The sequence below is a fragment of the Lissotriton vulgaris genome, chromosome 2_1 (assembly GCF_964263255.1).
Source record: "Lissotriton vulgaris chromosome 2_1, aLisVul1.2, whole genome shotgun sequence".
In the NCBI taxonomy this organism is placed as follows: Eukaryota; Metazoa; Chordata; class Amphibia; order Caudata; family Salamandridae; genus Lissotriton; species Lissotriton vulgaris.
Window position 1 is genome coordinate 943,480,804 of NC_141687.1, and position 25,500 is coordinate 943,506,303.

Here is a 25,500-nt window from a genome sequence, read left to right on the forward strand (position 1 = left end):
TTACTCAAAAGTCTAATCAAATGTCGCAATTCACAATTGGGGGTAACTGGATGGGTAATGTACAGATACAGTGAGTAGGTTGGAAAACGTGTACGTAAAAAACATGTTCCCAGAAACCTCATAGATCACTTCCAATCCAGATAGCACAATACTCACTAATTCTTTTCTCGCACACAGTGCATGTATTGAGAACTCTACATAATGCAGGAGAGCAAGGCACTTGTGTCATATGATTAGACTAGGCTGAAAGTGCTCACACTAAACCAGTTACAGTATGAAGTCAAATTCTTATCACTGCGCAGCAAAATCAGTGACTGAGGTAGGTGTAAATTAACCAGAAAGGGGTGAACTATATTGTAGAACCATCCCAGAATTAGCTCTCGCTATATAAAACTTCCTATCATGAGGATACTATTCATGCAGTACTTTACATACATTCTCCAAAACAGAGATTGTATAACATGTAAGAATGTTGCTTATTCTCTCTATCGTGAGGGCAATCGAACCATGGTGAATCTGGAACATGAAAGGAATTCTTTAGCTACAGGCCACTGGATAAATACCCACTTTTATCAGTCTCCGATTCAGAAGATTCTTTCCATTTATATCACAGCAAATCCAAGCTGTTGAAAAAGTAACTAAAAACGATGGGGGGCAAAACATTAATTTATTTATTTCTGTGCTGGTTGGAACATGCAGGTCACATTCCAATTTTATTTTAAAATCAATTTGCAGACTCAACATGCACTTGCATGCAGAGAAGTTGAGTGTATACATTAATTGCAGTAGCCTATCCTAAAAATACATACATGATTGAAGCAACCTCGAGCGGAAGATTACAAGGTCAATGTGACGATTAAAGGAGAATATGAACAGCTGTTAAGATTCAATGAGCAGAAAGCACTAAAATAGCTTGGAGTTTGTCAATTATAAAAGCCACAAAAAACCCTTGCTGATATGATCAGTTGGCAGACCCCTGTTGGCTTCGTGACAAGACGGCAGCTGTTACAAAAGGGGTAGGAGTAAGCTTGAAATCCTCACAAACTGGTATCAGTTAAGTTAAAAACAGAAACAATAGTAATGGAAACCGCTCGAATGGCAGAGGAGCACAGAGAAACTCGTGTATGGTAGTGTCTGGGTTAACGCAAAATCGGAGGTCTGAATTTAAACGCTTTATTACACGAGAGTAACCACGAGTTTAACCAGTCATAAAACGAGTTGTCAACGATAACCTGGCCTCAACCATCCAAACTGTAAGTACTCATCATAGAACTACAAAATAGGAATCAAATAATTATACATCCGATAACGTGCCTACTATTCTGAGTGCAATATAAAACAGCTCATGCGCTGTGGAATAAAATAGCCTTAGCAGTCAAAAAAATTGGAAACAGGTTAAGCCTGAAAACATTGATGAACCAATCTAAAAGGCAACATTTCCACTGCAAATTAGAGGTTAAAGTTCACAAATATTGGTTCCATGGCAATTTGGAGGGTTAAGAATGCAAAAACCCTATTTATCAGACATGTCACTTTCCCACCAAGCTGCAGTGCATTACTTTGCACAATGCCGGAGAGTATAACCTTGAACAGTGCTAACTGCTATTTAGTTAGTAAGGTTTACCAATGGTTTTTATAATGAAATCAATACACAAACCTAAAACCAACACCAAATGAAAGTAGCCGGAAGGGAGAAATTTAAAACATGGTCACAGTCTAGACCTCTTCGGATCCAGTGAATTAGCACACCCAAGTCAAAAGAACACTCCACGAGGTATTATTCTATATTTATGCCAGGAGCTCTAGCTAAAGTAAAATCATCCATATGCTACGGGAATCATCGTTCAAGGGATGGTTAATCAGAAAATAAATTACTTTATTCAACTGTAACCTTTATATGGAGTGTACCATCTAACTAAACATGTAACGAAATAGACATTAAGCTGCTTCATAGCTGCCCGAGAGTGACACCAAAAGGCAAACATCATACCCCACCAGAGCTCAGTATTCCATAATGCTACCTTTATTGAGTAGTACACATTATCCAGAATATGTAGATGACACATCTTTTCAGTTTGATACACAGCCTATTTTTTCCTCGAAGAGAAAACCCAACTCATAGGTTACAAGGGCAGGTTAGTCCCAACAGAATGGGAGCCAATATAGAAATTCGAGCAGATACGAGTATGTTGTTGTCACAAGCAAACTTGCTTGGTTTACATTATAGCTAATTCTTTTGTGCTAACACTATCAAGGAGCAAGTTCATAATAGACATGGAGAAGACTTCTTGAACACCTGGTGACCGGAGCAGCTGCTGAAGTACATTAATTTTAATGACATGTTTGAGAAGCAAGCAAGTTTATTTTTATATTTCTTAAGCGCCAAGCAATTAGATGAAAATCCAAAGGGGAAAAACATTCCTCCTGGGATCTTTCAGCTGAGAACGATGCTGTAATCTTGTTAACTTGCTCACATAGCTTGTCCACAATTAGATTTGCTACTTTAATATGAAGAGTTGGCAGTTCCAACATGTCCGACGGGAACAGGTGTCTCCCAGAAGCCCCACTGGGGAAGCAGGGTTGCAGCAGGATTTATGGACGTTTGTGAATTAACTCCGCGATCAAGTGATCTGCACTAATTAAAACAAGTCCATATACATACAGAAAATTGAGAAAAATAGATCACTGATTCCTGAAAACGGTGAAGGCTGCAGAAACAGATATTACACATTACATGATCACCCTGATATTACAAATGGTCGGATCCTGTAATGGACTTCAGAATGGGTTTAGAAAATGTGTGTGGTGTGGGAGGGGGTGTGTGTGTATATATAAGACAAATAAAAAGGCATTGTCATTTACAATGCCATTAGCTTAAACTTGGGTAACTGCGACACCTATTGCATTGCAAATGCTTGGTATATGAGCTATTTGCGCGACAGCATTTTGCCGCCACCTTTCTTTAACCTGGCAGACTGGTACCGTTAATGATTGACTCGGGCTGGTACCAGTCTTGCATGTCATTTGTAGCTGTTGTATCCCCAACTATTCATTATCCTCCAGTGAGAAAAAGCATTTCCTCTCCTAACTCAAACTCTGTGTGGTTACATGAGCTCGTATTAAACACTGCATAAAGTTCATAAATCAAAAGGGGAACGCAGATTAGAGTGGTACTCATAAGGGAATAGAGGCATTCGCATTTCAGAGCTCACAAAGTTATTTACCAGATAAATATAGGAGGCAGGTTACTATGACCTTACGTATAAACAATCTGGGCTTCTGTGGGCTGTACAGAAGATGAATCTATCCCGGTTGACTCAGATGATCATGTCCAGCACCGTCTCAGACAGGGATGTGATGCTTGACAGTGTCACCTGGAGTGGGAGCACCTCGGATATCATACACCTGACCTAGAAACCGGATGGATATTCCCATGTTTTTGCCGTCAGTTAAGCAAGGCTCTGGGCTTATAGACACGATTCGTAAATGTATTGATCGGTTCCGGGTTGCTTACAGTCGAAACTAAACAAAGTCCACGTCGGACGCCTTCGTCCATTAGCAGCTCTGGTTTTTCATTTAAAGTGAGGATGGTCGCTACTGCAAATACAGAGCCGATGCCGCCCAGTATTTCTTTACACAGATAGATAGCTAAAAGCAGGGGCCACGCGGTTAGATGTTTTCTTCAAAAGGTGACAGCTCCCATCCCACGTAGCGGGCTCCGGGGCCTCAGTAGACATGAGCTGGGTGAAAGCAGAGGTGTCCTTCACACCTCATTAAACCGGTGAGACAGTGTTGTGATCTAGGAATGCCTTGTGTGGGCCTGGTATGTGCAAGCAGGCTGCCTTCGAGTGTTGATAGGGAGCACAGGATAGATCCATTCCTCGCCATTATCTGCCGTGCTGCTCCCTGCAGCGGTGTCCGAAGGCATTCCCACGCAGGAGCTGAGGGGTGCAACTTTCACAGAGAGCGGGAACATGTACTTCGATTAAAACTAGGCTAAAGCAGAATAACTGGCACTTGAAACCAGACTTGGCCATCGAGCAACGAAACCCTCGTGTGGCGAGAATGAAGCAGACTGAGCTCAGCCACCACGAAGCGCAGCGTGTCTCTGCGCACTGCGACGGCGACCAGATTTATAACTAGAGTTTTTGGATTCTGTCCAGTGTCCTATGCTGACGATACTCGGCCAAGATACAATGGTCCCCTGATTGGTGGCCATTAGAACTGGGACCAGTTCCAGAACCAAAACAAGTAAATCAAGAACCTTGGAGTACGTCTAGAGCCGGAGCGGACTATGAAACAACATGGAAATGCTACGGTGGGGTCCTGTTTCCATGTGATAGGACTCCTCCGTAGGATATTCCCGCTCCTTCCGGACTCCATTAGAAGAACTCTGGGCCAGGCTCTAGTGATCAGCCGTCTTGATTACTGTAACGGTCTTCTGGTGTCTGCAAACAAAGAGGTGCTGGACCGACTACAGGTGGTTCAAAACACAGCAGCCAGGCTAGTCCTCAACGCCCCCCCCCCAGATCTGCCTCTAAACCCCTGCTGGATAAACTTCATTGGTTATCCATCCGCCAAAGAGTGAAATTTAAGGCTTGCTGCATTGTACATAAAGGATTACATGATTTAGGACCTGCCTATTTGGCTAACAAATTTGTTCCTTATATTCCCACACGTACACTTAGATCTAGCGAGCAGCTGCTGCTAAGGGTACCCAAGATCAGTAGGACCAGACTGGGTGGCAAGGCCATGTCAGTTGTGGGTCCTACCTTATGGAACAGCCTTCCTCTCCAACTAAGACAGTGTTCCAACCACTTTGCTTTTAGAAAGCAACTGAAAACTTTCCTGTTTAGGTCCAATTAGTCACGCTATGAGACACTTAAAGATAAGCTAACTTGCTGTTCTGGTGCTGTATTGTTATCATTGTCCCTGCCTGCGTTTCTGTTGTCTTTTAGCGCGGAGGTACTCCTATGCGAGTTTATTCAAGCTCTTTATAAACCCGCAAATAAAATAAATACATTTCTCTCCAGGCCTGGACTGACCACAGGGCGGGAGCAGATAGTGCGCGGAGCCGGGTACTGGCACTTGCCAAGAACTCGGTCGAACAAGAGCTCAGTGAATAATAAAAGTAGAGCGCCTCAGAGCTCTGTGCCTGCCTGCCGCCAACTAATCACAGAGCCGACTTGTGCATGCTCCAGGCATGAAGGCAGGGTGGTTGCAGGAAGCCCGGAGCACTGGCTCACGTGCTTCACAGCTGTCGTGAAGACTTTATTTATCTGCTTGTTAAATAAACAAGCAGATAAGAAAAGTCTTCACAACAGCAGTGAAGCAGGCGAGCCAGTCCGGGTGAGCCAGCCAAAAAAGCGAAAAGGAGGCACCTTAGAAACCTTATTTCCAATGGAAGGCCAATGGGAATAAGGGGCGGGGCTTAAAGCCCTTTTCTCAAAGTCCTCATCTGCAGCAAATCTCGCCGAGAGCTCCGCGTGTGCCAAACGCTAGGCGTGACCTAAAAACAGTCTAGCTCTTGCATTTTGGTCAAGCTGGTGTCTGACAACTGACTTATTGGTGCCTAGGTACAAGATGGTACAGGTGGTCTAGCCAAGACAGAATTACTGCGTTAATGATAGTTTGTCAAGTGCTAGAGTCAAAGAGGCCAAGAATGGCGTTGAGACTTCTCAAAAACCCCAAACAAATGCCTGCTACCAAATTAGCTTGGGCCTCAAAAGGCCAAATTACTATCCATGACAACTCCTACATTTTTTATTAAGGACTTGGGAGGCCAGAGGAAAATAAGCCACCAATTGACACCCAAAGCGCGGGTGTCTTTTCCCAGTTGAAGGGCTCATTTTTATTTGCGTTCAGGCAGAGGCAATTGGCATTCATCCAATCGACAAACGCTAGCAGTCCTCTTTGGAAATGAGGCCACTATTTTTTTTGTTTATCAGCCCGTGTTTTGGGAAGGTTCCCTTGTTTCTTTGTAGTGTTGATGCTCATAGCGCTGTTTCTGTAAAGCAGCCCTGTAAATCTTGCACTCATCTAGTCACATTTGCTGTTTTCCGAAGGCGCCTGTTCCGTCCACTTACTCCCCCCTCCCTCATCGCTGCTTGCCCCCTCCGTCGTCAGCCACGCTTTCCATCTCCTCCCCTTTAATCTGGCATTAACTTCCCAGCCCCTTGTTACAACTGCTTCCAAAGGAGAGCTGCACGCACAAGAGGCCGCCAATCATCACACAGAGGCTCAATACATTAACAAAAATTAGCGCAATCATATATGCAAATCCAAAACTTTACAGCTCTGTATTTTATGAAGAGAACCATTAGTGCACAGTCTTGCGGCTACCCTGCACGTTCCAAATGTTAATGTTCAAGAGCAAGGAAAGCAGTTGTGCAAGCAGTCTACTTCATCTTCGCGATGCGTCAGGTGACAAGTTTGCGGACTGGTTGTGCAGAGACGAAGCTGCAAGAGGTGATTGATATATAGGAAACAGATTCACACTTTTACGTCAAACTGCATCAGCAAAACACCACAAACCAGCTAACACTTCTATCATATGTTGTGATGGCTCTGCCGTGAGAACATACAGAGCTATGCTGCCATTCAATTTGGTTTATATATACATATACAGCTTCTTTAATAAGACCTCCTCTCCTACTGAAAGAACCAAGCCTTGGTGTAAGTGGCTAAAACGGCTCAACAAAAATCATGTACTATAGCTCACTGAACACATGCCAAAGGGAGCTTATGTAATCTGCAGAAATTGTTTCCAATGCCATTGAGGTAGGGCAGCCTAAATACAATAAGGGGTTTTCCCCTCTATAACCCAAAAAGCATCTGGGAACAATATACTACAATAACAAAAATGATGCTATGGAACTAATTTATACAAATCCTAAATCAAAATAGGTTTATGAATTACCTATCTGGCCTGACACAATTCTTCAAAGATGAATCAACTCAGTTTTATATATATATATATATATATATATATATATATCATTTAAATCCTGATACCTTAACAAATCAAAAACATTCTTTATACAGTGTTTTTATTCACTCATATTTTTTGTGTATTTAATTTTTAATATTTCACACACTTCTTTTTTTTTAGATACTCTTCTTTTATGTTATAAATCTAAAAATACAATATTTACACATACACCACACAGTTTACATAAACCTCTAAAGAAACATTAAGAAAATGCAAAAGTGTTTCAAAATAGCCCAAATTCTTTAAATGGATGCTCTGTATCTTATTATCTAAATAACATTCCTCAGTCTTATTGGTACACCTTACTCCTGCAGTATCAGGGAGAATGATTATTTTGTCCCGTATATTCTGAACAGCTGTATTCTTAGTTGTCACCAAATTATAATTCATTAGGTGTCCATTTCCAGGGTTGTCGACGCGTTTCAGCCCCTTTAAATTTTGGGCCTCATCAGGACTAGGGCTTTGGCATACACATAAAATTATGCTGCACCTATGCAATCAAAAAAATCTTATTAAATATCTACATATACGTAATTTATCTATTCAAAGAAAAATCATACAGGACCTATCTTTACCTCTAGCGCATTAACCAAATATTCACAATATTACAAACATATACAAATTTCACTCAATCTTGGAATGGCAGCAAACAAGACTCAGACCGGAGTGTCCACCAGTGCACTTATTCTGAAAAACACCTTTATGTACAATCAAAAAGCTAAATGGTGCTACCAAAGTAACAAAGTAACAACCACCGTGTATCCTGGTGAGTCCAAAAATCCCCATCCCGCAGGCACTGATAATGCACATACCGATATGTTGGAAAACATTTCCAAATGGAGTTGTGACTAAATAGATGTCTTTTTAATAGAAGTTCCTTTTTCCACTGTCCTTCTATAAGGTAAAAATGGCAACCGTTGTAAACCTGATAAGGAATAAATTAGATAAGGGGGGAAACGGAAACCAATAATTACTATAATATCGGGCAGAATGACTGAGCCATGTAATACTCAAGCATTTTTAAACAATTTCCATCTGGGCTAAAATTGAGGTAGTGCAGGGCATCAGGTGCTTCAACTGGCTAACCAACAAACAATTGCTAAGCCAATAGGTGTCCAGAGGCAGACAAAACATCGAACATCCATCACTTAATCAGAAAAACATTAAAAACTATTTTATTAACAATCTACGCCTGTCTACACAACTACAATAGAATAGAGAAAACAAAAAAAGAACCTCTCGCAAAGGCGCGACCTGTTGGTTTTACCGATGCCAGTTCATCTTGGTGCTCCACAAGAGTGCTTAAGATTGCAGAAAGCAGGCCAATCTTCAGTCGGGTCATGTGTGGTAGCAGAGCACCAAGCGTTGTTTCAACCGTAAGAGATTTCCAAATGCCGACAAATTCACAAGTCTGACTCAGTTTCTCCCACAGGGAATAAATCGATCACCACAAGAACATAATACTTAAATTATCTTGCATGACAGGGAGGTTTGATTTCAAACCAAGCACTCAAAAAATGAAATACATCTGTTTCTATTCCAAAGTGATTAAGTGCACTTTACATACAACCCTCCCCAGAAGAGTGGGGTGCAAAAACTGGCAGCAGCGCTTCTGTCTAGGCTTTCAGAGTGGTTTGTTTCATGAATTTTATTAATTTCAAGCAGGAGGACTTCTTCTGTGGACCCACAATGTAAAGTCTAGAGGACTGCACAAAGAACACCACAGGTAAAATTTAAATGTGTAAAATGAGCTTTACACTCATCACATAATTTGTATGTGGAGGAGGAGACAGCGAAAACAAAAGCTGCAAAATCCCTTAGTTCAACTGTGTGGTGCATATGCCATTGCCTTATAAACATGGCTATAATTTCATTAGTAAACAAAGTAGTATTAGAAAACTATTTTACAATAGTCCATAAGCACAAAACAATCTTATCAAGCAACCCATACCACACGTTAAAAATGATCAAGGAGGGACGGCCTGCCAAATTCACCAGACAGAGCAAAAGGCTCTGATGTACGCTCAGACTTCTGGAAATCAGTGAGTGATTTTTAACACTACAACCCACAGTGCTGAAAAAACGAAAGATCTAGGTAGGAGTTGGGGAGCGGGGTTAGAGAGACCACAAGTTGCTGTACTATCATCTTAAAATATAAAAGTATGCAAACTAAACTGGTCCGACCCATGCTTTAACAACTACAAAAATCAAAGGGAAAAAATCTACAGTGATTGAACATATGGCAATGAAATCCAGATCACGTTCCTTTGCGGATCCATTCAAGGAGCGAGCATCACTTCTTCGTCTGCTGGCCTAAAGACTGACTGAACATCAACATTTTTCACACATTCCTATTTCTCACATTAATTCTTCCCATCATCAAAAGTACACATTGCTGAAACCCACAATGCAAGGTACCCATTACCATCTAAAGCAGCATGCATTTGAATGCAGTGCCACTTTCCACATATGGTTTCATTTGAAAACCCCAAGCAACCTCACCTTCTAGCCTAACAAACATGGGTGTTGTGGTTTATGTTGGCATTAATGGACCGTTTTTAAAAAAAAATGTAAACACCTGTTTGAAGCTCCCAATTCATAATCTACTATAGGTCTTTAATTTAAACGAATAGTTTACCTGTCAGTGTAGTTTTGCAGCTTGAAGATCTTTCTGGATTCACCATGCTGTGCATTATTCCGGAGTCTAGTGGTTGGGTCCGGAATCGTAGTCTTTTTTTCTTTGAAGATCTTTCTGGATTCACCATGCTGTGCATTATTCCGGAGTCTAGTGGTTGGGTCCGGAATCGTAATCTTTTTTTCTTTTTTGTAGTCCAGGTGGGCGTCGACGTCCCACCTTCTGGTGTACTTCCTGTGACGTCCGCACGCTTCCTGCGGAAGCTCCGACCTTTGGACGTCATCTTCGGATTCTTTTTTTCTTGTTTTTGTGTTCTGTTCGTGAATCCTTGGCAAAGTTTTCAAGTTCTTTCTTAAAGTAAATTAATTTTCACTTTGTCTCTTAAAGCGTCTGTATTTTATTCCTTGTATTTCCACCTTCTCCTGCCTCATCTTTCTGGCGGAGGTGGGTGGGTTCGCTAGTGAATCCAAGATCTTCAAGCTGCAAAACTATACCAACAGGTAAGAAACTATTCGTTTTGCAGCGTTAATATTTCTGGATTCACTATGTTGTGCATAGACTTTGTAGCGGTTTGTTAGGTTTGTGGCGGCTGGGTGGAAGATGAGCGTTGGTTGTTGAATATTGTTGTGTTCTATCTAGGACCCCGATCAATATTGTGACCTTATGCCCCTATACGGCTATAATCAATAGATATCCCTATAATGGCATAAACGATCAGAGCCATATTTCAGTAACTCGTCTCTGCAGCTCATTAGTACATGGCACAGCAGAAGCCACTTCCTTAGATTCCTAGATAACACACCGAGTTCTTTCAACAGATTAAAACCCCCAGCAACCTGGGAAAGCCCCGCTTGCTTCGTTTTGATTAGTAAAAAAACTCTTAACGAGCACTGTAAGAACGACCAGTTCTTAGTGACATCTTTATAGACGTCTTGTGTCCAAAAACTTACGTCAAACTTGGCACCTTTCAGGTATAAATAATACCAACGTTGCCTTAAGCAAACACAGCGATGGTGGTGGAGAATACAGGAGCAAAACAGCTGTCCCTTGCAGAGCCCAGCAGATGAGAGAAGCCCACGGACGCTGCCCCTCCTCCTTGACGTACTGAGAAAGAAGCTGTCTTTTCTCCTGCTGAGAAAATCCAGCTCCGGTGTTTCCAGCCTACCCTTGCGGGTAACTGGAATATCGAGCCCTGAGAGGAGATACCAGACCTCCAACATTCTATTCCAGAGGTACGGTGCTGACTAAACCCTTAGAGAGAATTCTTGAAGCAAACCCTTGGCAAAACCAACTTAACTTAAACTGCTACTTACTTACTCCCTCATGTATAAGGCTTAGGTCAGGTACACCGGGGTAGGCGTAGTTAGAAGCACCAGTTGAGGACGTTAGTCAAATGTATATATTTTATTCCTTTTAACTATCGTATGGCTAAGAAACCATATCAATGCTTTTACAGTATTATTTCGCAATACTCCTTTTACTGTACGCACTCTTTATAATAACAAGTCTTGCAATTGTGGCAATTCATTTCTCTTGCATGAGAAGAAAGACTGTTCAATAAATAATACCTTTTATTGAAAACGCCCGTCTCTCTATTCTCTGCATACTGGTGAGAGTAATTCTGCACAACTGACTGAGTGAAATAACTGTCTATTGTTTCACACGACTCTAGAGATTGACTCTTATTCTGAGGAGCAAAGTTGTCATGTTAATGCGGTTGTTGGAAAACTGAATCCCTTCTTGTCTGAGCCAGGGAAGCTGATCACTTCCTAGTCAGTCAAGAACGTTTCCAGTGACCTCTGAGCTAGCTGGTACAAACCCAATTAAGTTTAACATAGTCAGTAGAGACCTAGAAGACCGCACTTCTACATCTACACTACTGTTTATGTTATTCCAATGCGAAGGGCCTATAGGGAAAATAGGAACTATACTACAATATATGTTGAAGCACTCGGTCCTACTTGCGTTTCCTGGTTCATCTGTATATCCATGCAGTAGTGCTTAGTGAACGTGTGCACTGAAGCCCATGTTGCCTACAGGCATATGTCTTGAATGGGTGTGTTAGCCAGGAAGGCGATTGTTGCTCCCTTTTTCCTGGTAGAGTGGGCTTGTGCCCCATCGGTTAGTTCTTGACCTGCCTGCTTGTGGCTGAATTGTATTGTTTGTGCGATCCATCGTGCCCTTTGTTACTGGTCTACCCAGGAAACTCCTTGCGAAGGACACAAAGAACCGTTTTGTTTTCCTGTGCTCTTTAGTCCTTTCCATGTAATGCATTACTGCCCTTCTAGCGTCCTGAGTGTGCCGTGCCCTCTACGCTTGTGGATGCTTTCTAACAGAAGCTTGGTATTTGTATTGTCTGGTTCATGTGAAACCTTTGGCATAACGTGTGGTCAGTTCTCATTACCACCCTATCATTTTGTATTTGAATGTAGGGTTCTTGCATTGTTAGCGCTTACAGTTCGCTTACCCTGCGTAGCGAGGTGATTGCCACTAGAAAGGCGGTCTCCATTGTGAGCATTTGTAGTGATGCCTTATGAATGGGTTCGAAAGGCGCCTTCATAAGCTCGGTTGGGACTAAATTACAGTTCCTTGCTGGTGGTGGCATCCTTTTGGGTGGTGCTATCCTTTTAGCCCCTTCCAGGAATCTTTTTACTACTTGTGATGTAAAGAAGCTCTTTCCGGTCTCTCCTCTTGTGTAGGCTATCGCTGCCAGGTGTAACCTCAGCGAGGTGGAACTTAGGTTTTGATTTAAGTAGGTGTGCTAAATATTTTAGCACTGTTGATTCCTTTGTCGTCATCTTGTGCAGTTTCTCCTTGATACACCATTGTGCAAATATTTTCAATTTTTCCACATAGCACCTCCGTGTGGTAGGTCTTTGTGCCTCTCCTAGCACCCGCAGTGTGCACTCCGGCAGTTTCAGATGTGCAAACTATGTCTTCAGGTGCCATGCTGCCAAGCAGAGGCTCTCTGGGTGTGGGTGGAGTACCTCTCCATTTTGCATGGATTGTAAGTCCTTTCTTTTCCCGAATTTGAGAGGCGGTCCCTGTGCCATCTCCACTATTTGTGAGAATCATGACTGCCTGGCCCACTGTGGTGCTACCAGAATCAGTGTCATGTTGCTGGTTCTGCATTTGCCGAGTATCCTGTGTATCAGTGGTATCGGGGGAAAAGCGTGGGCAAATGTTTTCGACCAGCTTATCTGTAGGGCATTCCCTTGTGATTGTTCCCCTGGTTGCGAAGTATCGGCATTTTGCATTCTGGTGTGTTGCAAATAGGTCTATTGTCGGAGTCCCCCACTTCTTGAATAGTCCTTGTGTTTCTTTTGCATTGAGCTCCCACTCGTTGGATGCCGATGTGTCTGTATGCTGAGCCAGTCTACCTCCACAATGTCCTTCCCTGGTAGGTGTATAGCTAGGAGGTCTATTTTGAGTGGGATGGCCCATCTCCATATGTCCTGCAATAAGTTGGATAGTGCGACTGATTGTGTTCCTCCCGGTTTGCTGATGTAGAACATTGTTGGGGTGTTGTCGGTCTCTATCAACACTCTTTGCCCGTACAGTTGTTTCTGGAAGGCTTTTAGGGCGAGGAACATGGACTTTAGTTCCAGGTAGTTGATGTGCCTGATCGCATCTTTTGGGAGTCCACAGGCGCCACACCTTGAGCTGGTTCATGTGCACTCCCAATCCCTTCTGGGAAGAGTCTTTGGTGATGGTCACTGTTGGGTTTCGTGGTGTCAAAACCTTCCCCCATGTTATGTTCTCCTTGTTCCACCATGCTATCTCTTGCACTGCGTGCGTTACAACCACTAGATCTTCCCAACTCCCTGTAGACTGTGACCATTGTTGTTGCAGCCATTCCTGGAATGGTCTCATGTGTAGCCGTATATTGGGGACTAGGAGTATGCATCAGCCCCATGATCTTGCTCGCTGTCCTCACTGTCAGATCTCGCCCCTCCTAGTACGGACGTGTCTCCTTCAGCAGGGCAAGTGTTCTCTTGTCGCTGGGAAACACTTTGCTCTGTATGGTGTTGATCTGTGCGCCTAGGAAGATCTTCACTTCCTCTGGTTCCATTGAGGTTTTCCCCCAGTGTATTGAGAATCCCAGGTCCGTTAGCGTCTTTGTGTCCTGTTGTGCATGTTCCTTGAATTGTTTGTAGGTACTTGCTTTTATGAGACAGTCGTAGAGGTAGGGCTATACATGGATCCCCTCCCTCCTTAGGTGCGCTGCCACGGCAGCGAGACACTTGGTGAAGACCCTTGGTGCGGATTTTAGTCCGAAGGCCAGGGCGGTGAACTGGTAGTGTGCTTTGTTGATGGCGAATCTCAGTAGAGGTTTGTGCTGTCTGTTAATGGGAATGTGTAGGTAGGCATCCTTTAGGTCTTTGGTGGACAAAGTCTTCGTCCCTTATCTGAGGGATGACTTCTTGAAGAGATATATTGAATTTGTGTGTTCTTATTTATTGGTTTAGCAACCGTAGGTCAAGGATGGGTCTTAACGTTTCGTCCACCTTTAGTACGAGGAAGTAGTTAGAGTACAGGCCCATGTTTCTTTCTCTGAATGGTACTGTTTCTATCGCTTCTTTGTGGAGGAGTTCTTGTGCTTCCTCTGTGAGTAGCGCTAGTTCTTTTGCGTAGTGCGTTTTTCTTTTCGGTTTCCTGTTTGGTAGTTTCTTTTTCAGTTATATGCAGTATCCGAACTGTATGAGGTTCAGTATCTATTTGTCTTATTTTCTTCCATTCCTAGAAGAAGTGTTTAAGTCTGCCTCCTACTGGTGTTACATGTTCGTTGATCTGTTGTCCATGTAACCCTTTTTTGCTGACTTTGTTGTGCCCCTCCCCTACAGGTGTCGTGTGGGTACGGTTGGTGGTGCGGAGTCACTTTGAAGTAGGTTGCTGTCTCCCCCTTGTTTGCCCTCGTCCATTCGCCCTCCAGCGAAAGAACTGGCCCGAGGCTGGTATTGCCAGGTTTGTTTTTGCTGGCCCTGCTGTGCTTGGTTGTCGCCCTGGTAGCCCTGCTGGAATGTCTGATGTGACGTTCCTGGCTGGTTTCCCCCTCTTCCGTTTGGCCTCCGTGTCAGTGTGCCTCTCCTCATTCCTCTGAATTGCAAGGCCCCCCATAGACCTTGCAGTTTCATTTTCCTTTTTGAGTTGGGTGAGTTTCTCATCCACTGGTGCTCCGAACAGGGTTTCACCATTGAAGGTGGTGTTCAGGATGTTATTCGGTACTTTCGGCTTGAAGCCCGATATTATCGGCCAGGCATGCCTTCTCTCTGTGATCCCGATCATCATGAGCCTGCTGGACGTGTCTGCCGCATCCAAGGCTGATTTCAGGCATGAGTTGGCTATATTCTTGCCTTCCTCCACCAGGTGTGTTGCCCTCTGTTGGTATTGCTCAGGGAGGTGTTTGAGCAGTTGTCCGACCTCGTCCCAATGCTGGTACGTATGCCTGTTGAGTAGGGCATTAGAGTTGGCAATGCGCCAGTGTGCTGCTGCATTCCTCTCTATTTTCCTTCCAGTGAGGTCTATCCTCTTACTATCTGTCAGGTCGTGGGCCTGAGTTTGTGGGAACGTTGGCCCTTTTCCCGGCTGTTGCTGCAATGATGGAGTCAGCTGTGAAGGATCCCTGGAGGTAGGGAGGATCCTTAGAGGAGGGTTTGAATTGTTTCTCTGTCCTGGGTGTGACAGACCTGCAGCATGCTGGTTCTTTGAAAGCTTCCCTCCCCTGGTCCAGGACACTTGGTAGCATGGGGAGGAATTGGCTCCTGGTTTGAGTGGGGAGAAGGGTCTCTAGGAGGAAGCAGGCTTTTAGTTTTTCTTCCTCCAGTTTCACTCCATAAGCGGTTGCCGCATTCCTGATGACCATGTTGTAGATCCCAATGTCATCTGGCGGCGAAGGCCTCTAAGGATACATCTCCACGGCCGCTTTCGGCGTCCAGATCCTGCGCCACCGAGGATGCCAAGTCCAAACTTGTGCGCAGGTCTTCTTCGCCTTCCTCGAAATAGTATAGGCCCTCTTCCTCTTGGTGTTCCTCGGGTTCGGGAGTTTTCGGCGGCTCTTCGGCATCGAACTCCTCCTCTTCCTTGACCTCGACGATATAGTCGTCAGTGGCTTTGACGGGATGGTGAACCTCTTCATCCGCTCGAATTCTCTTTTCCTTTGCAGGAGGTTATCCATTTCGGCCTCGAGCCTTCTCTTTTTCCTCTCCATCTCGGCGGCCTGTTCGGCGTTGAATGTTTCGGACGATCTCTTCGACTTAGGAGTCTACTTCGAAGAAGCCTTCGGGTCCTTTTCCTTTGCCGGGGAGTGCTCCTTTTCGGGGTCGTGCTTAGACGACCTAAGCTTTTCGTGTGTTTTCGCCACCTGGGAGTCCTTCTCAAAGGATCCGCTGGGCTGTTTGTCCCTGGATGCAGCTGCGGCCGTCAATTTTCGGTGCCAGTGCTCCCTTCGTGGACTTAGACTGTCTTTCGAGAGTCTGACTTAGGCTTTCGAGAGTCTGTTGGGGTATTAGGGGTCGACGTCTCTCCTACCTCTTTTGTAGTTTTCTTATCGGTCTCTGTGACCGTGAAGTCATCTGGTCCCATGGCGATGTCCTCGTCACTGGAGAGGCCCAAGTCCCGAAGCGACGGAGGTTGGCCTTTTCCTTGCATGCTGTGGTTGGCTATCCTCTGCCTCTCACTAATCCTGCGAGTCTTCGGCTGAAGACGTAGCAGGCGTTGCAATCCTTGCTTTAGTGGTCGACCGGCAGGCAGAGGTTGCAAACCGGGTGCTGGTCCTTCTGCGCGTACTTGTGGTGGCAATTGCGCCAGAATTTGAACGGGGTCTTGTCCGTTCCTGCGCTCAGGGGCCCTGTGTCCGCATTCTCCGTCAAAGTATTCGAAGTTCTCCTCCTCCTCAGTCGTCCCGGCGGTCTTGTTCCTGGATGTCTTCCCCAAACTTTTTCGGTGGATTTCAGCCTTTTCTTCTTCTTTTCTCCAAAAACTCTGGAACCTCTCAGTGACGATCCAGGCCCATTGGCGGAAAAAAGAATCTGAAGATGACGGCCAAAGGTGGGAGCTTCCGCAGGAAGCGTGCTGACGTCACAGGAAGTACACCAGAAGGTGGGACGTCGACGCCCACCTGGGCTACAAAAAAAAATATAGGGGGGGGGGGGGGGGGGGGGGAGGGACTACGATTCCGGACCCAGCCACTAGACCGCGGAATAATGCACAGCATAGTGAATCCAGAAAGATTCACGCTGCAAAAATTGGTAGATCAAGTGCATGGTATAGAGCAGGGGTCTCCAAACCGGTCCTGGAGGGCCGGATCCATGCCAGATTTTTAAAACTACTACATGAATCTCAATGGGGATATCCAAAAAATCTGGCATGGATCCGGCCCTCCAGGACCGGTTTGGAGACCCCTGGTATAGAGAATAGATCTCGGACAAGTACTAAAGACCCAGCATTTCCAATTTACTTCATGGAGTGGTCGTACCCTGCTGTCTGCCTATCATGCTAGCAGCTGTATTGAGCTTCACTCGGCTAAGATCTTTATACATATATATGCTTTTATTTACCTACAATCACAATTTCAAAATCCTTTACAGATTTCTTACAAAGAGGTACAAAACATTGTAATGTCCCTTTTACTTCACAAATCTTCCTACACCATATCCACTGTCTACCAAACCCTACCATACCATTCATAAACACTGCTGCACCACATCCAATTAGACCCCATGGAGTGAGGCTAAAATAATAAGTCTGTCAGACTTTGCTGTGAAGCACCCCCACATGTAATGCTTTATAGGGTCTTAAATATTCATCTGCTAAACACCCTTAAGACCGCAATACCACCCCCTCAGGTAGTGACCGCTACAGATCAAAATCAGCAGGACACTGTATTGGCGTGCCTGTCTTTTTAAGCACTGCCCAAGCCTTCATTATACACAGGGCCACTGCAATTATGTAGCAGGGTTCAGTAAATTACGCCACAAGAACAGGCACATTATGCAGCATAATGGCTACACCTCATTAGTAACAGTCAACACCCAAATATGATAAACAACAAAGGTGACCAGTGAACCTTTGCAAAGGGCCTTCCACTGCACACCAATACAAGTAACAGCAGTCAGTGCAGTGAACATCACAGTGAACGGGGTTTCTGGGGGGGGGGGGGGGGGGGGGGGCAGGGACTTGCAATTATTACTGAAAACAACTTAGGTGGGGTTAGAGGGTGTTGAGACCGGGACAGAAACACTTTTAAAGAGGTACAAACTATCAGGGACGAATTGCGATACAGGCGCCAACAGCCAAGTCCATTTTCAAAAGGTAAACGGATCCGAACAAATAGTTTAAACCGGTTTGTAGATGAGACATAAAACCAAAGCTTTTTCTCATCAGCTCTAAAGTTCAGGTTAACAAATTCGGTCATTGTATACTGAGAGCCATGGGAAATCCATCATTGTTAGAAAGGCCGTATCAACTTACAGTGGCGTTCAGGTTTCAACCTGCTAGCATTAACTAAGACTTGGTATTTCACTTAAAACTATTAATGGAACATTGAAATGACTGAATCTCAATCAATGAAATGATCCGATGGGTTAGATAATAGTAGAAACGAATATTTGGGCATTTCTTCAGCACAGCACGCATACACCCTGCGCATATTTCTTGATGCTATTGGAAAAATTAGTCAATGAATGCCAATGTTTATTTGACCATCCTACTCACAGCGATCATACTGGAGCTGTGTCAGTCGAGGAGCTGCAGAACCAAAATTAAAACTTCAAGCTAGTTTCCCGGATGGAAAAATATAGCTGTTGAAAGCCACAAATGCGTAGAGAATAAATTAAATTATTAAAAAGGGAATAAAACAAACACATTGTTAAATAAACAGGGGGATTTAGGATTTTTTTTAAAAAGAGGGGGAGGGGGGGGGGAAGAGGCTACTGTAACTGGAAAGACTATGGAGTGCTCCATTTGGTTTACTGCGATGGCCAGAAACTGACTATTCAGACAGTGTGGGTGAATAATTATAAATTAGGGACTGACGGTAATACGTCTGGAAAGTACAACTTGTGGAGGAAAGTTGCAAATGTAGCTTACATAGTCGTAGAAATGGTAAGGCATGCTCTGCGCTGGACAAATACGGTTGTGTGTGTGTCAAAATTGGACATTTTGCAGCAAATGTGTAAGAGCGCATCCAGATTCAACAAGAGTCAATGGACATCAGTTAATTTGTTCTTCGTATCAGAGCTAGCCATACAAAAAAAAAAAGTGGTGAACATACATAGAATGGATGAAGATCCCTGTGATCTGTACAAGTGTCTTTTTAGGTAGAGACTAGGCAGTGCTTGCGCTACCTCTTCGAGATATGGTGCATATACTTTGTGCACTTACCGCGCGTCCACTGCTTTTCATTTGTTTGGGTCCTTTAAAGAAGTCTGTGAGTACTCCATTTAAATACAGTCTTGCAGAAGGCTGGAAATAAAGCATCTTGAATGCCTGTGTGAATCCCTTGCCTACTCCAACCCTTGCCAGGGTCTCCCATAAGAAATACCAGGAGACCCTGTCAAAGGTCTTTTCAGCATCCAGCAATATAAGTGCTGTTGGATCCCTAGAAATGTTAGGGGCGTCAAAGCGTGAAACAACTCTTCTGATATGATCTATAGTGCCGCGTCGAGGAACTAATCCATGTTGTCCAAGTGAGACTACTTTGTGAATTACCAAAGCTATTGAGTGGCTAAATTTTTAGAATAAATCTTACTATCGGCAATTACCACGGTTTTAGGTCGATGGGAGCCAAAAGCAGTTTTCCAAAAAATAATACAGGGTTTGACGATTTCTAGAAGCACAGAATCCAGATATGATCATTAATAGGCATTCAGATAGGGGCAGGGCACAAAATATATTTCACAGATCAGTAAAAAACAAGTCTTAAAAATACTTTAAATCGGTCACTGTAACCATGTAAACCAAACAATTGCAAAGAGGCACCAAGTTTCTTAACATGAAAACCTGCAAACTAAAATTACTATAAAATCAAAGCCGATTAAAAGCCACACTCCATGGAGAGCAAACGTCAGACGCACTTCTGCAAAATGAGCAAGTCTCACTAAGTTCTATCAACATTAGAAGTGAGTACTGCATGATGTAGCTTGACAATTTTTAGGTAAATGACAATGCTATTAACGATGAATTAACTTAGCAACGCCAGCTGCACCAAACATATACCCCAGTGACATTAAACCAAGAACTATGAGAGGTTCTACTTTTAGATAATAGCATGACTAAAATGGGTAAGCACTTTCCACTCAGGATTTACAGCTTCATAGTTGACTGGGTTGGAATTCAGCTGTTACGGAGTGCTGTGCTTTACTGGGATACATTCATCATCCAACGGAAGAGCAGATGGAAATTAACATGTCTAAATTACCAAAGAAAAAGCCATTTTAAACCGATTGTTTTCCTTAATATTAACAAGAATACATTTTTCTTCCTGTATCATAGGGAAATTGGAAAAATAATGTCAACATTGGGGCCCTTCGGTTTGCAGCCAATTACAAAATAAAAGAGCCAAAACAAAGCGATTTAAAAAAAGTTTGCCAGGCAGGCTAAAGGCCCACTAAAGTGGACCCAAATGAGGCCATGAATTGACAAAGAATTTGAAGTGAAATAGCACTAGAAAATCCTGCCACAGTGGAAGAACAATAGTGGACCCTAGTATTTGAAAGGATCAGGGTAAGAATAGACATACACTAGATAGACAGGAATTTATTTAGGAAAATACACAAAATAAAGGAAAATCTTAAGGTAATGTCAAGTGGGCACAGCCTGTGACCCACAGGGAACAAGACAAAACAAAGGATTTCAGGCAAGAGCGAACAAGGCGGTTGAAAACGAAAACTCTGAACAGGGGCATAGGGTTGAGTTTAAGCATTTAGCCTAAAAGCTAGTTCTCAACCACAGTGTAACTAAACCATTGGTCTATTTTGAAGATTCAAATACATTAAACCGTTACCGTTTACATTTTGGATTGACCTGACTGATTAGATGACAAATTCTTGAAACTGGGAGCATGGAAAAGGTGTAAACACAGTAACTATTATAAATATAGTTCTTCTGCAAACAATAAAACTTTACATGAGGGAAAGGTAGATCCTCGAACACCCTCTTCCCATCTCTCTATGGAGTATGCTCTGTGGGCTTACACCAATGACAGAAGCTTAGGTCTGCATCAAAAAGAGCTATGGGACCAAGCAGTTCACTACTAAAAACCTGTACAGTGTTGAAGCAGGCGTAAGAGTCGGAATAATCAGGAATCCCTGTGCAGGGGCACTTGGTGGGTAGCCCAACGCCCATCACTCTATTAACATACTCGTCCAGTGAATCAGCATCAACACTACTTTAGGATGGGTTCTCTGATCATAGGGCAGGCCCTGGCACAGTTGTAAATAGACCCAATTGACAAATGATACCTGTCAAACCAGTTCCATGAGCCATTAAAAAAAAAAAACCAAGTCTACGATAAATGTGTAAAGGCAGAAATGTTTCGATTTCACGGGTAAATTGAGGGGGAGGGAAAAAAAACAAGCAAATTTCCTTCCAATTCATGAAAATTATGTGAAATGCAAACATTATCTAATGCTATATTTAGAACAGAGTCAGGCTGTCAATTTTTGATATGTGGATGCATCTTGGTGCTTCAACAAGTGCCCCAACGAACAGCAGGTCGCATTCCGGTGAACGAGTGGCGAGAAGTACTGCTGCGCGCACTGGTTAACTGTGTTCCCATGCTATAAATTTGCAGCAAACTGACACAGTTATGCAATATGGAAGGATTTCAATAATTTAGCCTGATAAGTGTAATGCAAAATTCCCAAAGCTATGCCAGGTACACCGGTGTAATTTACATTTCACCCAGCACTAATGCTAAGATACACAAAAGTTGTGCAATGTGACTCAGAGCAAAAATGTATAGAGAGAGGACTTATTCCACAAGGGGAAAAAACTGCATAACACTTGTCTGCAGAGTTTTCTTGTATTAAAAAAATATATATATTTTGCAGTTCACCTGTTTTTCTTAAACCTATGGACATCCAATTCAAATATGAAAAACGAAACATGAACTGCAAGGTTTACAAAGACAAGTCCTGCAAAATTCTCACCCCTAACACTGTGGAGTTTGTTCAAACGCTTTTCACCAGCACAGTGGCGTCACTAGGGGGGTGCGGACCGCACCGGGTGACACCAAACATGGGGTGACACCAATCTGTCTGGTTACGCTTTGTCACACAGCTCTGCAACCTCGCCTTTGCTCTGCAAGAGCACCTGCTTACAAAATACTGCAGTGCACGCCACGCACGCACCACCTACTACCCTAGTGGTAGTGGTGATGCGATGCGCGGCGGCTGCGTACCCAGTTTGTGGGTCCCAGGGCCATCAATCTTACAGCGCTACCAATGACGGCCCTGGGACCAGCCCCCGCGATGAGCTCCTCTAACGCACGCCCCCACCACGCACTGAGACTCAGTGGAAACAGTCTTGGCAAGGGAGTGCTGCTGGGCGATTTGCAGAACGCCTAGGGGCCCAGCCACAACTACAATGGAGTCTAAAGTCCAGAAAAGGTAAGGACACTTGTCCTCCTCACCATTTAAAACACAGTTAGAGCAGAGTTTCCCCACTGCTGCTCTTCACGTTTAAGTGCCGCCATAAATGCCTCATATTTCACAGTTGAGTTTCGTTTCTTTCAATTCCACTCCCTTTATGAAACTAGCACAATCGAGGCACAGAGCCGGCAGCGGACGGTGCATACGGCGCTTTAGGGTTCCCTCTAAAATCCGCTAATATCGTTACCGAGAGCACAGATCAGCGGAGTACACAGGAGTGCAGCGTTTAACGGCCTTTTTAACTCCAAGCGGGAAGGGTTTGAACGTGTTGGTTGGGGGTCGGATAGAACTAATAGCGTAGCAATTATGCCAGGGGCAAGGAACACGCAGCCTTTCACTGCTGCTGGGGTAGTATAGACTGAAATGATCAGGGACAGGGTTCAACTGGCCCCGATACGACTGCACCTGCAGGACCGATGGTAACTACTACGCACCTTCTAGAAATGTGATCCATACTAGCAACCCGGTCCGACAGCATGATTCCCACTTGTCCAGCGTTCTCCGTTTTTTTTCCGCTGCTCAGCTGCATATCTGACAACCAGTGGCCCCTTTGATGAGCGGGATCAGATGTTTACGAGGTTTGTACCATTGAAGTGAAGGGAGGGAAAAGTTTTGAAGGTGGTGCGGGTTTGCAAAGGGGTGATGACCCCATGGAAGTCTTTGGCAGGATGCCTCTTTATAGGGGGTAAATATAATTGAATGGGTTGAACACCTCAAAATATGGGCAGTTGACAGGTATGCGCTTACGGGAAAAAGGAGGCTTGTGTGCGTCATATTGCATCTGTGCATGATGAGAAACAAGTTTGAACACAATATTAAGCACAGGGTTTTGCAGATGTTTTTGAGGTAGTGATAAAAGGGACATGCATATGCCAGCAGCCAGAGCTAAGATTTTTTGTCATCTGTCCCTTTGAGTCCATGAGTGTTGGGGGATAGGTACCGGTGCTAATGAGAGGGTGCAAGTAAGGCTTAATATAACGTTCACCCTGGACCTCAAATCCCATACATTTCCTCACCTTCAAACCGCCTGTGACTGTCAGCCCCTGACCAATCACGTCTCTTGAGCGGGTGTGGATTGTGCCAGATTCTGCTGCTCTTTATTTATACTCTCTGCTCATCAAATGCCCTACACCTGGGGTGTATTTTCACGCTCGTTTTTTACCGGTGAAGCATCAATTATAGAAAAACAATGTGTAGATACTTCTCGTGAATGCGTTTTATATGCGTGTAAAATTACAGTCTTGATAGAATTCCAGATCCTTATTTTATCAAGTTCTGTTATAACTTTAAAAACTATAAATTATTATTTTCCTATGTTGTGAGGTCGGGATTCGAACCCATGACTTTTTCTTTGTTATATAATTCATTTAGCTCCTAGTGCTAGCGCTGTTGATAAGATCGCCCTCATTTATTAAATCTTCAGTCCGTTCCTCTGGTGGCTATTTACTATATCAGGGGTAGCCCAAAATTACGTTTATACTAATTAATATGCACATTTCAAACTGGACGGCCTTATTCTTGCTATTAAGTTCTTGATATGCCTCATTATGTGCATGTTTTGACTTACGATTATCCTTTACAATTATTTGTTTTTCTAAACATGACCTACCGTCGCGGTTATGTTATTTTCGCACTCCCAGGAGTACTTGCTATATCTCTCATTCTCTATACCTGTATATTTATGTACTAATTTCTTCACCGCTAACTTATAAAGAAAAACACGTGTCACACTTAGTATTTATGTATACGCTTAAAAATATATAAACTTAAGTCTTGACACTCATTGTCTCAGGTTGTGGCTCCTATCAAATTGTTACTTATCAACTTGCAAAACTACCAATGTCTAACACCCTAAATGAATGTTCCATGTGTTGGCAGGTCGGGAGTCAAACCTACAACCTTCCTTCTAATATATGCTTCCTCCAGCTTTATATACTATATATATATATATATATATATATATATATATATATATATATATGTTTCCGTGTGTTGTCCTGAAGCAAAGCCGCACTCCCCATCAGGTTTCTAATATAGTGGAAAGAACCATGATGCTTAATAATGTAGTTCAAGGTTATTGTTTGCATATGGCCCGTGCATGGAGCGGACGCTGGCTGAGTGTTCAAGCATCATTCAGTTCACAAGCCAAGCACTGGAAGAAGGTGCCGCACTCCTTCCCCCGAGCTGGCGAAGAGCTCTCTTCCATGGCTGCCAGCCAACAAAATGTCCAACAGTAAGTACTCTTCAGAGAGTACGATGCGCAGGGGATATTGCCAAGGCCCCCCTTGCACTGTCAGGAACCCATGTTCCTTAGCCCTTGACAGAAGGCAGGGAAAGGACTCCAGGTACCTCTGAACCGGGGGAGCGTCCCTGCCATGAAAGCGCCTAGGGCCTTGCACCACACTCTCTTCACTCACAAGGAGGCAGCACACACACAGCCCGTGCCCCTCACTCACGTAGACACTGCACTGAACCCTTGAAAGACTCCCAAGAAGGACTCTCGCTCCAAGTGGGATGCCAGTGTCCTGTGCAACCCGGCACCGACCTAATCCCCAAAAGCCATGCACTGCCACAAGGCACCCTCCCGCCTAGCAGACTATCCCTCCTAAAGCTTTATGGCTCCCCTAGCCCCCCTTCCGTTCACCTCACACAGTGTGCTGCAGCAGTGCCTCTCTCCTCTGTAATAGTCCCAAGAGAAAGAGTGTCAAGTGACACGCTCTGGAGTACTTACCACTCCCCAGCCAAATTCCTTTGCCTAATTTTTGGCTGGCTGAACCCTAGTGTCCCCTAATTATGTGCTGCCTAGTAACTTCCCTGTGTGTAATCGGGGTGATTTTGCGCATGTTTTACGATTCATAGGGATTTAGTCTCCGAAAAGATCTAACTTCTCATGGCTGCAATATTTATTGTTGAACACAGACTGTACAGCCGAGGGTTTCATGTCTTCAATAGATGCCAAAGGGGGGGGCTGAACTATTTTACTGTAGTAAGGTCGCACCTCGGTGACCTCCGACCCGCCATGACCCCACAAAACAGGTGATCATCCCCGCGGGGGATTGGAGGTCGCTGCTGCCAGACTGTTGTCGGTATGCCCACTGCAACTTGATTCTGCGGCCATACCCAGGACTCAGAGGCGGTCCTTACTGGACAGCTGGAACGCGCCCGAGGAACCACCAGATCAACAGTGATTCTGAGGGGGTGACACCATGAGTTTCGCACCAGGT

The 25,500-nt window shown here is 44.1% G+C and overlaps 1 protein-coding gene across 2 annotated transcripts in view; it reads right to left on the minus strand.

Annotated features, from left to right (window-relative positions):
- THRAP3 (thyroid hormone receptor associated protein 3) overlaps window positions 1-25,500 on the minus strand; it is a 269,684-nt gene that overhangs the window by 227,219 nt on the left and 16,965 nt on the right. The gene's annotated exons all lie outside the window — the stretch shown is intronic.